The sequence below is a fragment of the Macaca fascicularis genome, chromosome 12 (genome assembly GCF_037993035.2).
Source record: "Macaca fascicularis isolate 582-1 chromosome 12, T2T-MFA8v1.1".
NCBI classification, from domain to species: domain Eukaryota; kingdom Metazoa; phylum Chordata; class Mammalia; order Primates; family Cercopithecidae; genus Macaca; species Macaca fascicularis.
The window spans coordinates 130,748,960-130,761,049 of record NC_088386.1 but is presented as its reverse complement, the minus strand read 5'-3'; the positions used below and the strand labels follow the sequence as shown (position 1 = coordinate 130,761,049).

Here is a 12,090-nt window from a genome sequence, read left to right as displayed (position 1 = left end):
CTGAGCATCTACTGTGTGCCAGGCACAGAGCAAGGTGTTTTCGTGTGCCTTTCTCATGACTGCTCATGGAAAACATGAAACGGGCATCGTGACTTCTGTACATGGAAGTGTTCAGGCCAGTGGTCAATGTCAGGGTATATGGAAGGAATTCATGTGTCTGGCAGGGATTGGTTAGCAGGACATGAGGATCTGTTCCAAGCTGAGATTCCATGACCCAGCCGTAACTCATACATAAATTCCACTCATGGAAGTAGGATTCCAGTCACGTCTCTCTGGACCCCTCTTTGCTTTCATCATAGTCCTGGTAGCAAAGCAACTCCCAGTACACCAAAACTAACGGTGTGTCTGGGAAAGTTGACCAAAGTGGACTGGCCAAAACTCTATTTATTTATTGACAGAGTCTCACTCTGTCACCAGGCTGGTGACAGCTCACTGCAACCTCCACTGCCTGGTACAAGCAATTCTCATGTCTCAGCCTCCCAAGTAGCTGGGATTACAGGCATATGCCACCACGCCTGGCTAATTTTTGTGTTTCAGTGCAGACGGGGTTTCACCATGTTGGTCAAGCTGGTCCTGAACTCCTGACCTCAGATGATTCACCCACCTCAGCCTCCCAAAATGCTGGGATTACAGGCATGAGCCACCATGCTCAGTCTATTTTTAAAATGTAAACAGGCCATAAACAATGTACAAATCTCAGAAGAGATGAAGGGGTAGAAAGTAAAAGCTTGTTCCTTTTCCGTTGGCCCCAGACCCCCATGTCCCTGGCTCCCTTTTTTAGTAACAGTCGCTGCTGCCACTTCTTGTATCACCTTCTAGAGAGAGTTCAAGCATATGAAATATTCTAAGTATGACTGTCTTTAACCCTTGCTTTTTACACCCAAAAGCAACACATTTCTTTTTCAAACTTTTCCACCTTCTCCAGTGCGACATCTTAGACCTCATTCCACATGGGGGCATATCAATCTGCTTTGTTCTTTTTAAAAGGCTGCAAAGATTCAATTTATTAATTTATCTAAATATTCCTTATCAAAGGATCTTTAGATTGTTTCCAATTTTTCCTAATGCAAACGTAGTAGAATGAATAGCATAGACATGTATCATTTTGATACATGAGTATGTTTGTACAACAAATTCCTGGAAGAGACATGCTTTGTCAAAGGACATGAGAATTTTTAATTTTTGAATTGCTTCCCTAAATGCTGGGATAGTTTAATCCCCCTCAGTGGTATTTGAATTAGTCTCCAGACTGTTCACATTCTGGTTCAATATTTGCTAGTGGGCTGGGAAGAGCACAGGTTAGTTCCCGTGGAATGGACCTGGCCAGCTCACCTCTCCTCCGTGAACCTCAACTTCCATCGCCGCAAAAATGAAAGCCACCTGTCCAAGCAACACCACAGCTTCTATAAAGACTAAGTCAGAAAGCGTTCAGTGCCATGACTTGTCAACTCCGAGAGTGTTTGGGAGTGCGTTTTGTCAACTACAAAGATTAATGTGTGTGCTTCTCCAGGCCAGTGTGGAGGCTTTGTGCTCTCCTCCCATGCTAAGTTCTGTTCAGCAGGAGTCACAACACCCTTGAGCATCCTCAGAACCAGATAAGGAGGCCAAGTGAGTGCACGGTGCCACCATGGAAGGGGTTTGTAGAAGTCATCAGTTGGTCTGATTTCCCTCTTAAGGCTGCAGACTGGGAGAGGGTCAAACAAAGCTCAGAGCAGCTGGATGTGTCATCCCAGCAACCTGGACATGCCCGGTGAAATACGACAATGCCACCCTCACTAAGTAAAGAGTACAGTGACCATTGACCCCTACCCATGGCATCTGTGAAAAACTGCTTGGCCGCTGAACACCACTGTAGGAGCTGGGAACCATAAATTTCAAATGTTCATGTCCTTTTGGGGAGAAAGTGTGAGTTGAATTCTAACTTGATCATTACATTCAGAATAAAGTTATTAGCTGAGTGCTTGTTTCTTGCAGATTCTACTGTAGTGTTACAAAATAGAACACCTAAATAACTATGTTTTTGGGAAAAAAATCATTACTTTTTGTGGGGGTAGGGGGTGGGGGCAGGAATGGAGTTTCGCTCTGTTGCCAAAGCTGGAGTGTAATGGCGCCATCTCGGCTCATTGCAACCTCCGCCTCCCGGGTTCAAGCAATTCTCCCACCTCAGCATCCTGAGTAGCTGAGATTACTGGTGTTTGCCACCACTAATTTTTGCATTTTTAGTAGAGAAGGGGTTTCACCATGTTGGCCAGTCTGGCCTTGAACTCCTGACCTCAAGTGATCTGCGCGCTTGGCCTCCCAAAGTGCTGGGGTTATAAGCATAAGCCACTGCGCCCGGCCCATTGCATGCCTTTTAAAAGTTAATATTTCATATCTTAATCTTAAAATAATAAAGTAACAACATATTACACAAACTTCAGTCAATATAGAAGTGTGTGAAGTGTGAGACTCCCCAGTTCCTTGTCCCCACCCACAGCCTCAACATCTACATGCACTAGCAGGGGAAAGTTAGATCTTTACCTTTTTCAGAGCTTTTTTGGGTGCATATTAAAAACTGTGAATAAACACATCTACATAACTATATAACCCTTTTATAAAAATGGAACCCTACCAACACAGGATGTGTAGGTTGGTTTTTTCTCTAGATGATATTTTGATAGAGGATGGTGATCTTTAGCTCCTAGAACCAAGGATGCATCACTTGCATTTTCCTTTGTGATTATCTTGCACATACAGAGTGTGATGTTGAATTTTTCAGGCATGCTCACCGTGGTGGGGGGAGCGATCAGAGAGTCCAGGCAATATTCTAAGAGAAGCGAGTGACCAAGGCTGTATATCCTAGAGAACATAACAGAATGCAAGAGGCATAATAGTCATCTTCAAACGCCTGAGAGAATATTAGAGGGAAGATCCGTTGCTCCGTTCTGGTGGCTCCTGGAGGGGTGTCTGTGACCAGCTGATGGAAGCTTCAGGGTAGCAGAGATCAGTAGACCCAAAGTGACATCCTAAGAATGCTGGTTTTGAGTCCTACTGGCTGAGTTCCAATCTTGGCTCTTCTACCTAGTAGCTGACTAAAGTCCCTGTGCCCCAGTTTCCTCATCTATAAAATGGGGTAAGCAGATACTTCTTCTGTGCTGTTTCTATGAAAAATAAAATATATTCCATGTAAATCTCTCAGACTGGTACCTGGTGCAGAGTGAACTCCCCCCATAACCATAATGGTCCTCCCAGTGCTTTTGGTTGGTCAGCGGGCTATCCATGAGCTCTCTGGTCATCGAAGGTCACGTTACCTTTCAATGCTCAAAAGATTACAAAAGACTAACAGTCTATACCTCTATGCAGCACGACTTTAGAAAAATCTCATCTTTTACCAGGTGTCTGTCTCTGTGAAACTCCCCAATTCCTCCCCATTTCTGAGAATACCCTGACTCCAGATGTACCTGATCCTCAAATCTGCCCTTGTTCTTTCCTGTTGCTCAGCTGGCGGCTGACTCCTCGCCTGCTCTCTCGGATGAATGCCATTTACTGAACCAAAGTTGGCTTCCTCCAGGCTGGGTGGATCTTCCCTGCCCTGCTTCACCCACGCATGATCTCAGGCTTCTCTGAATTCCCCACAGCACAGCAAAAAACATCCCGGATTGTTTAACAAAGCTTACTCCGTGTAGGGAATGCCTTGGTTCCTGTACCCAGCCCTGAGGTTGCCTGTACTATGGCCATAGCTGCTGTCTTCCCAAGGGGCCACATCTGCAGGTGTGACGACGCCATGGAATCAAGGCTAGGTTGCTTATGTCCTTTAAACTGTGGCCACTTGGCTCAAAGTCTAGCCCCTTGGGGCCCTTGGCCAGATCCATTTCCTTATTCTTCATTCTGCTCCAGCCTGGACAATGGTAGCCTGGTAAATTCTGTCTCAGTAAACAAAACAAAAAGTCAGAAAACCATGATTGTAGCGTTTGCCATTTTTTTTCTTCTTCTTTTTTTCTTTGGCATGTAAATATTCTCACCATAGTCTATTTCAAGCTACCAACAGTTTAACAGCTTGTTTGGAAAATTTGTGCCTGTATGGTTATCGGCCTTCCAGGATGCATTGCTAGGCAGAGGCATGTGTGGTGTTCCTCGTGGCTACGTTGGTTCTGGGTACAATATGGGTACTGATAAACAAGAAAATTGTAAGTAAGGAGCTCATTTCACCCCGCGCTGTGTTTCTGTGGCAATTTCTCTTGTCTTGAGTTTCAAAACTAGAGGTCTGAGATTGAATGAAGTAAATGGGCTAAACTATCTTTTTTTTTTTTTTTTTTTTTTTTAACTTTAATGTCCTGTATCATTGTCACAATGCCCCACACAGGTAAGCAGAGAAGCCAGGACTTGAACCCAAGGAGGCACCCACGTGACCTCCATACAGAACCTCTGTTTCCCTGCTCTAACTTGCGTGTGTTCCTTCCAGCCTTTTGTTGATTTGCAGGGTTGGTTCCCAGCCAGATATTCTCAAGTAGGCAATTCTCTCTTATTCTGAATCCACTGTGCCCTATTTATATCCACAGAACTTTCATATGTTGTCATTACATATTACCTTTTTCGCTATTTGTTTAGAATTTTTCATTATTTCTCATTGCCTATTCATTTGCTCTGTTACTCCCTAGAGTGCCCCATTCTCAAAGACAAGCACTTCTCTGATGCTCCAGAGTCCATTCCTTCCTGGCACATGGTAGGCAGGTGCTTGGTGACACCGTGCTGAGTGTTGTTATTTACCATCATACTGCGTGTAAGATGCTATATCCTCCTTTCATTCATGTACCATAATTGTCTCCCATGTTGCTCCCCAGTCTTCGTAATGATCTGCTTTAATGACTGCACAATAGTCCATGACTATTAAATACTGACATTTAATTAACCATTCCAATATGGATAGAAATCCAGAGCTTCTAATTTTTTGTCATTGTAAGTGACATGAGGAGCATTTCCATGTATATAGCTTTTCCCCTGACAATCAAATTTAAAATTACCTGTGAGCATAGAGATAAAGATAGCAGCCCAGCGTGGCACTCAGCTGCAGCCCCTGCCAGCCTCTACTCTGCAGTCGGCTTGCCCTGCTGTACACACTCCTCCCCAGTTGTCCCCCAAATTTCCCTGATGCAAGGCTATCAGTGGCCCATCATGAGGCAGCCAACTTCATACTCAAGCCAGGCCTCCTCGACCCAAATATGTGGTGCCTGGTTTTACACAGGGTGTTGTTTATGGCTAGTGTCTCCTGTTAGATCCTGGTCTCTGCCAGGTACCTCTATATACCACCCTCTTTCCTCCTGTTCTCCCTTTGCTTCCACCCCCAGCCAGCCTCTAACATCTTAAATTCCCAGTAGCACAGTTGAGTCTCAACTCCACACACACATATGCACACACCTCAATCTGTGCTACAGGCCCATCTTTCCATTTTCCAAAACACCTTAATGAGTGTTTTGGAAACATTTCATCAAAGGGCTTTAGCTGTAGCCAATTGTGAAATCAGATTTTTTGATTATGTGCAAAGTAGAGGGTATGTTCTCACTTTCCCTGACAGGCACAAATCCCAGGGCTTCTATCAGGCCTTCAAGGTTATCCGAGGTTGCGAGTCACAGAGTGAGTCCTGGGAAGGAAGAGCAGTTGCCCTGGGGTATGTAGTGAGCCCTGGGGCCACGAGACTGGCATGAAGTGCTATAACTGGTGTGGCCTCAGAGAGGGACCTTGGAGAGAGGCACCAGCAAGTGTGTGCTCAGAGGGCCATGAGACACATAAATCCTCAGAGAAACGTCTCCGTAACTGCTCCTCACACACTGCTTTTACAGGATGTCATTTGCAAGCACTTCATCAGGCTATAACTCACTGGAGAGCATCTTGCAACCTTTCTCTTCCTCGCATTGGAAATTTTTTATTACAGAAGTTATAGTGACACAAGAAAACCCCAGAGGGAGAGGGAAGGAGTATTTATTTATTTATTTATTTATTTATTGAGATGGAGTTTTGCTCTTGTTTCCCGGGCTGGAGTGCAATGGTGCAATCTCGGCTCACAGCAACCTCTGCCTCCTGGGTTCAAGCGATTCTCCTGCCTCAACCTCCCGAGTAGCTGGAATTACAGGCATGCGCCACCACGCCCAGCTAATTTTGTATTTTTAGTAGAGACGGGGTTTCTCCATGTTGGTCAGGCTGGTCTCCAACTCCCCACCTCAGGTGATCCACCCACTTCGGTTTCCCCAAGTGCTGGGATTACAGGTGTGAGCCACCACGCCCGGCTGGGAAGGGATATTTACAAGGCAAGAGCACCTCTCCTCTTCTTCCTACTAATCTGGGAGAGTAAAAGTCAACACGTATTGAATATTCACAAGACGCTGCCTCTGTCCTATTTCCCCGAGCTGGTGACAGTGCCTGGTTGATGCATAATCAATTATTGAACGAGCGAGTGAAAGAATTCTCAGACCACGAGGTAAGTTACTCGTGCCCTCGGCATTTTACAGATGAGGGAAGTGGTACTCACAGAAATTAAGTAACAGGCACAAGACCCAACAGCTGGTAAATAGAGAGGCCAGGACACAATGCAATTTTTATGACTTCAGGACCCAAACCCTCACATCCCTCCATCTTACCATGATCGTTGCTATTGACATTTTCAGTACAGTAAACACAGGTCCCGAATTCAAGGATTCAACCCGTTGTGGTCCAAAAATAGTCAGGGGAAAAATATAATAATATGAATTTTAAAAACAATACAACAACCATTTACATAGCATTTGCATGTATTAGGTATAATAAGTAATCTAGAGATGATTCAAGATTTATGGGAAGATGAGGATAGATTATATGCAAACACTGTGCCATTTCATAGAAGGGACTTGAGCATCCATGAATTTTGCTATCCATAGGGATTCTGGAACCAATGCCCCCTTGGATACACAGAGCTGACTGTATCCCCAGCATCAGCAGAGGGACTACCGCATATCTAACATTGTAGCAGGTATACTGATTTTTACAGAAAAAAGGGGTTTATCTTTGTATTGCAATGGTGAATAAAGAATACACAGTGTATAATTTCCCACATATTCAGCCAAGGAGCTTATATTCCAGCCAATTCTAAACTAAATAATTACATTTCAACCCTTAAAATGTATCCCCCAAAAGTGCTATTCTTTGGTTTACACACACATGTTCACTCAATATTAATGGCAGAAAAGAATTGAGAATTCTACCAATGAATAATGCACAACACAGAAAGAGCTAAATAAAGCACCTTAAAACCATTTTCTAGTGGTTGACTTTACTCTTGTTTCTGAGAATTCATTAGGATTACAAGTGCAAGTGGATTCAGACTCTAGGGGCTATTTGGTGAGCTGCTTTAATTCATTTTAGAATACTATTTCTAAAAATGACCTTCAGAAGATGGTTTCCCAGAGATGACCAAGGGAAGGATCATTTCACAGCCTTTCTGGAACGTATTTTAAGTTCAACACCCCTAACCTGGATGACTGTTTTAAAACAAACAGGCTGATTGGCTGTCAGATTTCCTTTCCCACTTAGCAGCTCCAGGAAGAGAACCCCACGACAATACTGAAACCAGGCAGGTGCAGGACTTCGAGTGGTGGAGAAGATATTTGTAAGAAAGGGCAGCAAAGCCTGTTTCTAATAAACTGATTAGATCAAGACCCCTGGGAACTGATCATTGGCCTAACGTTCTCCTGAAGTACACCCCAGACGTGCACACTGGGACCACGTGCGCAGTGCAGTGTTTCTTCTTGTAACAAAACCAAAACTCCGCCACTGTCCTTGTTTGATAGAATCCAAGCTAACATATCAGGCTTTCGAAGAAACTGAGGTGGTGTCTTCTTCAGGAAGGGGTCATGGGGTGGATGACACGATGGTGAGTGTGACATTTGCACAGATGCCAGGTCCCCACTGCGTCCTGACCAGCTCCTCAGATGGGGCAGGATTCCAAGGGAGAAATGAGACCACCGGGATAAGCAAATCCTTCTCTGGGGTTATCAGTCTCCACCAGGTGGGGGTCTCAGGAAGTCTCTAGCATATATGTAAGAGTTATTTACCATATCAACAATCTGCATAAAAACAAACAACACACTTTTCAGAAGAGCTTTTCCTGCACTAAACAGCTGATTTGTGGAGCATGATTGGTAGTTGAGCTACTTAATCGGATTCCTCAGAACAGGGTCAGTAAAAATAGATGCAAATCCTTAGGGTGACATAGTCACATACGATTGTGGAAATTGTAACGACTGGCTCTAGGATACTCAAAAATGTTCATATGCAAAGTCCTGAGAAGAGTCACGGTGAAGAAACCCACTTAAGCAATTCCAAAGTTAAACGACAAAGAAGACTGCACTAATGTCCTAAGGTGTCGGGTCCTGCGGCACTTGTTTGTTAGCAAAACCATCCCAGATGGAAGACTTGGGTGGCAATTCCAAAGGGCCTTTTCGTGCGTTCCTGATTGACCTTAATTGACAGTGACTTTGACATTGTAGGTTTTCTGGCCATCCAAGTAGTGAATGAACTTGCAGCAAACCCTGGAAAACCGTATGCAATCCTATGTAAAGAATCTCATGACAAAGTAAAGAATCCTTTGGGAATGGGCATGTCCACCTCTTAAATTACATACTTGCTGTAAAACAGACTGGCAGAGCTACTGTCTGGTGACCACAAAAGTAATTTGCCTACAACTCAGAATGAAGATTTGTCCCGGAATGAGTTCTTTTTACCAACAGAGAATATTCGCATTAGGAGAATCTGGGCCAGAACTTTCTCATTTTTGAAAGGTGTGCTTCCCGAAGCCTGTGGGTTGGCCCTGGTGACTCTGTGCAGAAGAGCAGGGTGAGTTCTTCACTGCAGTTGAAGATGCGCCCATCAGGGCCATGACCCGTTCATTATCGCACATGGCCCCCAGTCCAGGACCAAGGCAGAAGGAGGCACAGATTGCTCCCCTCTTCTCTGGGCCTCTTGACAACCTGAGCTCTACACTGCTGGGTATCTATCTATCTATCTATCTATCTATCTATCTATCTATCTATCTATCTATCTGTGTGTGTGTGTTTGTGTGTGTGTGTGTGTGTGCTCCCATGTCCTTAAGTCTCACTTTGAAAACTACAACCCCCAAGTGACAACTGGGCAGAGCTCTGGAGAAGATGGGCAGTGACTGGGAGCCCTACTCAGGGACAGAGAACCATGGGTGGTACATCGGCCTCTGTAATGGTTAATACTGAGTGTCAACTTGATTGTATTGAAGGATGTCAGACTCCAGGTTCTTCAGCTTTGGGACTTGGACTGGCTTCCTTGCTCCTCAGCTTGCAGACGGCCTATTGTGGGACCTCACCTTGTGATCGTGTAAGTCAATACTCCTTAATAAACTCCCCTTTGTATTTACATCTATCCTATTAGTTCCATCCCTCTAGAGATCCCTGACTAATACAGCCTCTTTCTCACTTTTCCTCTTCCCCAGGAGGTCCTGGCGGTGCAATGCTGCCTGGAATCAGGACAGATGACTCATGCTCCAAGAATTCTTCACTTTGCTTAGAAGACCAGCCAAAGAAAGGAAACTCCCTTGCATCTGGCCTCCTTTTTGGGGGAGTGGGGACTGCGGTGCTCTCTCCCCGCCTGGGAGGGGAGGGAATGTTATTCTTTTGCAGAGCTGCAAATGTATCTGTTTCCTGGGGTTGCTGTTTATTTTGTTAGAGACTGAAAATACTGGGTGAAAACAAAGTTTAACCCAGAAATCTGGCTGATAGGATTCTGGGAGGGAAAGGCATGTGAGCAGAAAATAGTCCTCAGTATTGAATCCCAAGGACTTTTACTCCTTTTTTATTTCTTAAACAAAATTTTAATTGGTGGATAATAGTTTAGGGACAAGACTTAACAGAAGAAGCGTTTGTGATGGTCACAAGTACCTGCAAAGGTCAAAAAGTATGAGTCTCTCTTTTATATCCAGCACATAAAAATAGCATAGATGGTTCTAGAAAACTGGCCCTAGTGCCCTATCTGCCATCCCCAAAATAGAGCTTTGAGGTTCATTCAAGGGAGGATTCTCACAGATACATGAAAAGAAGGCTGTGTGGGACCCTGGGCACATTCCTTAACTTCTCTCTCAGTTTTCTTATTTGTAAAGTGGGGTTAACAGTAGCATCTTCCCCTTAGGGATGAAGAGATTAATGCAGGAAATCACCAAAAGCTGGTATATGGGGTACATGTTCAACAATTGTTAGCTATTATCATTGTTGTATCATTTTTTCCAGCCTTAACTTTCAAAAACAATGTATTAATATTGCACAGATAACTATAATGTCTACATATAAAGAAAATAATTTTTAATGTGTTAGTCTGGATCTTCCAATTGTTGGACAGTTGTGAGTGTGTGTGTTTGTGTTGGAGGAGCAGGTCTTTTTCTCTTCCTTTGAATATGAATGGAGAAGTCGGGGCCTTGGTTGTCGCTGGCAGCTGATTCATGAGGGTAACCATTTTATCTTGTGAGGACAGTCATCTTCTATCCCAAGGGAAGCTGGCCTAAAGATGAAGCCAGAATGTGGAGAAGAGGAGAAGCAGATGGCTGAGAAGCAGAACAGGAACCTGAACTGCATTTTTCTTAGAGCAAGAATTACATCAATTCTTCAAGCCAACTTGAGCACTCTTGGTTTCTGTTACTTGGAACTTAATAAAATCTGACAGATACTGTACAAGGAATAGTACTTGGGGAGCTCCACTTTATCCGAGGCCTTCGTGAGTGGCTTGTGTCACATTCCTGGCTGTCCAGGCATGAGTCCTGGTTTCCTGGTGAGCTCTCTGCTGACTCCACCCAGAGCTCTCTTGCTTCCGTCTCTGCGGCAGCTACCTCCGTTCTCACACTTGGTTTCTTCTGAGTTTTCTTGTTTTAGCCAGTACTGTGGCACTCTCCTCACCTTGTGGGCTTTGGGCAGAAATAACTCCACTCCCCACTTCTCTCCTAAAGTACTGGCAATGGTGATACTGAGCATGAAGGGAGAAAACTGAGCGGTTAATGCTAGGAGCCTCAAGCTGTTGGTAGTGAAGCCATCATCCTCTCCACGTTCCCAGGTAGGAAACACCCCTCTCTTCTTGCTCTCTACCTAGTCATAAGGTCTTGTTGATATTTTTCTTTGCACTGTGTCTTCGTACTATGTCTTTCAGATATTTCTTTGTGAAAATGATGCACCAGACTCTCATCTGTCATCGCTGGGATTACTGTGATTTTGTCTTGAATTTCTACGAGTTTCACATCCACGGTGGTAACTGACCTGTCACGGTCTTGTTGCCTACGCCTGCATTACCCAGGACTACAGCCCGGGCACAGGCCCCTTCTGGGATTCAGGTGGTTTCCAGTGAGTGAATCACATATATTTTGTGTGAATTTGTTCCGCTTACCTCATGACTCTCAGCTGTTGGCCTTCCTTCCTGTTTGGCAGGTAAAGCCGTGGGACCAGAGGCGGCTTCACAGTGATACTGTTGAAACTGAGCTTTGCTTGCCTGGATCCCCTCCTAAGGTCCCGGAGGGGCCCTAGCTTTGCATTCACATGGTCATACAAATTTGAAAATTTGCTAAACTAGACTGGGTGTGGTGGCTCATGCTTGTAATCCTAGTGCTTTGGGAGGCTGAGATGGGAGGATCATTTGAGGCCAGGAATTCAACACCAGCCTGAGAAACATACTGAAACCTTGGCTCTACAAAATATTTTTTAAAAAATTGGCTAGACATGGTGGCACACACCTGTAGCCCCAGCTACTTGGGAATACAAGACGGGAGGGTGGCTTGAGGTCAGGATTTTGTGACTGCAGTGAGTCAGAATCATGCCACTGCACTCCAGCCTCGGTGACAGAGTGAGACTCTATCTCTAAAAAATAAAATAAAATGAAAATTTTTTTTTCGAGACAGAGTTTTACTCTGTCACCGAGGCTGGAGTGCAGTGGCACGATCTCAGCTCACTGCAACCTCTGCCACCCAGGTTCAAGCAATTCTCTTGCCTCAGCCTCCGAGTAGCTGGGATTACAGGCCCCTGCCACCCCGCCCGGCTAATTTTTGTATTTTTAGTAAAGACGGGGTTTCATCATATTGGTCAG

The 12,090-nt window shown here is 44.6% G+C and overlaps 1 long non-coding RNA gene across 1 annotated transcript; it reads left to right on the top strand.

Annotated features, from left to right (window-relative positions):
* The first annotated feature begins 10,815 nt into the window (after window positions 1-10,815).
* On the top strand, window positions 10,816-11,706 carry LOC135966461 (uncharacterized). The gene is made up of 2 exons (XR_010579781.1): window positions 10,816-11,070; window positions 11,164-11,706. It is a non-coding gene; the product is annotated as an uncharacterized lncRNA (long non-coding RNA).
* The last annotated feature ends 384 nt before the right edge of the window (window positions 11,707-12,090 follow it).